Source organism: Hypanus sabinus, chromosome 29 (genome assembly GCF_030144855.1).
Source record: "Hypanus sabinus isolate sHypSab1 chromosome 29, sHypSab1.hap1, whole genome shotgun sequence".
Lineage (NCBI taxonomy): Eukaryota > Metazoa > Chordata > Chondrichthyes > Myliobatiformes > Dasyatidae > Hypanus > Hypanus sabinus.
Genome location: NC_082734.1, coordinates 366,363 through 370,257, shown reverse-complemented (window position 1 = coordinate 370,257; position 3,895 = coordinate 366,363). Strand labels below are relative to the sequence as shown.

The window sequence follows — 3,895 nt, the reverse complement described above, 5'->3', positions numbered from 1 at the left end:
TCACCTGAACAAGGCCCATCGTCAACCTCGCCACCACGTGTTCAGGTAGGAGAGCAGCTAGCTGCACCCCTCTGGTCCATAGGTTCCGCAGTGATGCTTTTATTTATCTTCGTTCTTTTTTCCCATTCTTGCCCCCCTTATCAATTCAGATATTTTCAAAAGATCTTATATTTGATGGATCAGTGGGGCAAAATATGCGTTTTTCCGGAGGAGCTATTGACTTAAACTGCCATTCTGGACGATGATGTCTCTGGAACCCATCGTGGCATTTTCAAATAAATTGTTCAGTATATATTTAATAAAGACTGATTTCTTTGTTGTTTATTCAGGTATTTAATATACACATCCTGAGGCCTGCTCGTATCTACATTTTCCTGGGATAACATCATGTAGTGACATTAGATATCCATATTACCCTGGGATAACATCATATAGTGACATTAAATATTCACATTATCCTGGGGTAAGATCATACAGTGACGTTATATATGTATGTATGTATGTTTCTTTCAGCAGCACTGGCCATCCATTGTTTTGAGTACAAATTTTTTCCACATCTTGAAAACTGCATGGCACTTGATTATTACATTATATCAGAAACATAGAAACCATAGAAACATAGATCTACAGCACACTACAGGCCCTTCGGCCCACACTGTTGTGCCGACCATGTAACTCACTCTAGAAGCTGCCTGGAATTTCCCTACCATATGGCCCTCTATTTTTTTTAGCTCCATGTACCAAACTAAGAATCTCTTAAAAGACCCTATTGTATCCGCCTGCATCAGTGTCACTGGCAGAGCATTCCACACACCCACCACACTCTGTGTGAAAAACTTACATCTGACATCCCCCTTGTGTCTACTTCCAAGCATCTTAAAACTATGCCCCCTCCTGTTAGCCACTTCAGCCCTGAGAAAAAGCCTCTGGCTATTCACACGATCAATGCCTCTCATCATCTTATACATCTCTATCAGGTTGCCTTGCAGCCTCCATTGTTTCAAGGAGAAAAGGTCACGTTGAAACAACCTATTCTTCTAAGGCATGCCCTTCAATCTGAGCAACATCCTTGTAAATCTCCTCTGCACTCTCCCTATATTATCCATCTCCTTCCTGTAGTTAGGTGACCAGAACTGAACACAGTACTCCAAGTAGGATCTAACTAAGGTTTTATATACTGTATCTGTAACATTACCTCACAGCTCTTGAACTCAATCCTACAGTTGATGAAGGCCATCACACCATATGCCTTCTTAACATTGTCAACCCGCATAGAAGCTTTGAGTGTCCTATTGACACCCCAAGATCTCACTGATCCTCCACACTGCCAAATCTTGCCGTTGATATTATATTCTGTCTTGAAATTTGACCTACCGAAATGAATCACTTCACACTTATCTGAGTTGAACTCCATCTGCCACTTCTTAGCCCAATTCTGCATCCCATCAGTGTTCTATTGACAACCTATCCACAACACCCCTAACTTTTGTGTCATCAACAAACTTACTAAACCACCTGCTTAGTTCCTCATCCAGGTCATTTATAAAAATTACAAAGAGAAGGTGTCCCAGAACAGATCCCTGCATACCACCAGTATTCACCGACCTGCTTGCAGTATAAGAACCATCTACAGAATATGAACCTTTGCCTTCTGTAGTCAAGTCAATTCTGAATCCACAAAACAAGCTCCTTGGATCCTATGCCTTGTTACTTTCTGAATCAGATTCATATGGGGAGCTGACTATCCCTAATCAAGTTATGTCTCTCCAAATACTCATAAATCCTGCCTCACAGGATCTTCCCCAACAATTTGTCCACCACCAAGTAAGAGTTACTGGTCTATAATTTCATGAGTTATCTCTACTTCCTTTCTTGAACAAGAGAATAACGTTTGCAACCTTCCAATCTCCTGGTACTTTTCCCATCCCTTTTGATGCAAAGGTCATCGCCAGAGGCTCAGCAATCTCCCTCCTCGCTGGGGTATATCTCGTCCGGTCTCGGCGACTTATCTAATTTAATACCTTTCAAAAGCTCCAGCACATCTTCTTTCTTAATGTTTATACACTAGAGCGTTTCAGTCCGCTGTAAGTCTTCCCTACAATTGCCAAAGTCCTTTTCACTGATGGATACTGAAGCAAAATATTCATTAAGTACCTCCACTACCTCCTCCACTTCTACGCACTTTTCCACACTCAGTCCTGATTGGTCCTAGATAAAATTTAATAGAACGAAAATTCAAAGATCACGTAGTTTTGATTTTTTGTATTAATTGCAGGATATAATGCAATACCTAACAACAAAGAAAATCATTCACGTTACGTCAACTTTTTTTACGCTGCGTTGAATTCCAGCCTCGCGATAATGTCCGCAGGCGCCTTTTAGTTATGATTATTATTATTATTATCACCTTTTAGCGGTGATGCTCCATCAATAACTCACTCTGAGACGCAAGGCGAGATATCGGCTTTTATTGACTGGAAGAAGGAACCATCATACTACGTCCTGGAGACTGGGGCCTGTGGGAGGAGCCACAGGAGCAGTCAGCAGGGGGCCTGTCCAGACAGGCACACGTAGTTCACCACAGACGCACCTCAGACGGAACAGCCTTGACCCATTTATAGACATCAATGCTCTTGACCTATATCCATGACATCAGCTGGTAGCTTGTTATATCTTGTGACCTTTCGGCCTTGGCACAACATAGACAAACTAATGGATAATATGTATTGCTGTAAAACAGGAGAGAGCATCTTTAGCTCAAGTTCTCCTTCCTCCAGAAACTCAAAGGTAATCTGTGCGTGATTCATATTTTCTGTAGTTTCTGGTGCCATTACTCAGATTCTGGAGGCAATTTTGCACTTTGACAGTGACGGCAATAGCCGGACTCAATTCGGTATGTGAGGACATTGTTTTGGTGACTTGTTGATTGCCAGCACCCGCTCCGAACCTGTGAGCAATATGATCGGCGTGAGCTAATTGAAATTGCGTTCACCTATCTGTTTATAAAACTAGGTTTCGGGACATCCTCTGTTAAAGCAGCAGCACAGTACCGCACCATGAATAGGACATTTACTCTGTCACGCAATCGGGATGTCAAATTAATCCAATCTGCTCTCACCTGGCCCGTTCTGTTCTCTACTTGTCGGTCTTTTATTGAATTAAACGCGTAATTCTTAATGATATCAGCAAGATGAAATGGAAGATTTTATATTCTCCGATCCCAGCGACAAAATGTACCTTATTATCTACATTGGGTCTGGTAATGAAGTTTACCAGAACTTTCTACGTGGTTGTCAGGGTGGCCGAGCGGTCCAAGGCGCTGCGTTCAGGTCGCAGTCTCTAATGGAGGCGTGGGTTCGAATCCCACTCCTGACAGACAGTTCAGTGTTTTAAATTATTATGTCCTTTTTCCTATGTTTCTTCGATTGACAGTCAATTTTGCTTCACTGTATTTTGCATCTGAAATTGAACAACCCTGTCCTTCCACAGAACAAGTGTCATTTACTGTATATTCCGGAGTATAAGCCGACCCCCACCCCCATTTTCAGGGTTAAATAAGTGACTTTTTCATGTTACCTTTGTATAAGCCGACCCCTTTAGTAGAGTTTTTGATTTAACCAGAAAAGATCACAAGATCTCACACGCCGGTACTCAGCTTTGCCAGATCCGGACCCTAGAAATTTTGTGAACCAGCACCTGCTAAGAAAACAGACCTACACATTATAAATCAGGGAGAGAAATTTTGGATTAGGTTTCCGATGGAAAAGAATCATCTGAAATGTAACCCCCGTGAAACCATTTAGAGCCCATCGTAATCTCGTTAAAACATAACACAGGGTGGCGGGGTCAGTATTGAGTTTGCGACCACCATGTACAAAAGATTAAAATGAATGCG

General features: G+C 42.0%; 1 non-coding gene across 1 annotated transcript; it reads left to right on the top strand.

Moving 5' to 3' along the window:
- Positions 1 to 3,292: 3,292 nt before the first annotated feature.
- Positions 3,293 to 3,375, top strand: trnal-cag (transfer RNA leucine (anticodon CAG)). The gene has a single exon. It is a non-coding gene; the product is annotated as a tRNA-Leu (tRNA).
- The last annotated feature ends 520 nt before the right edge of the window (positions 3,376 to 3,895 follow it).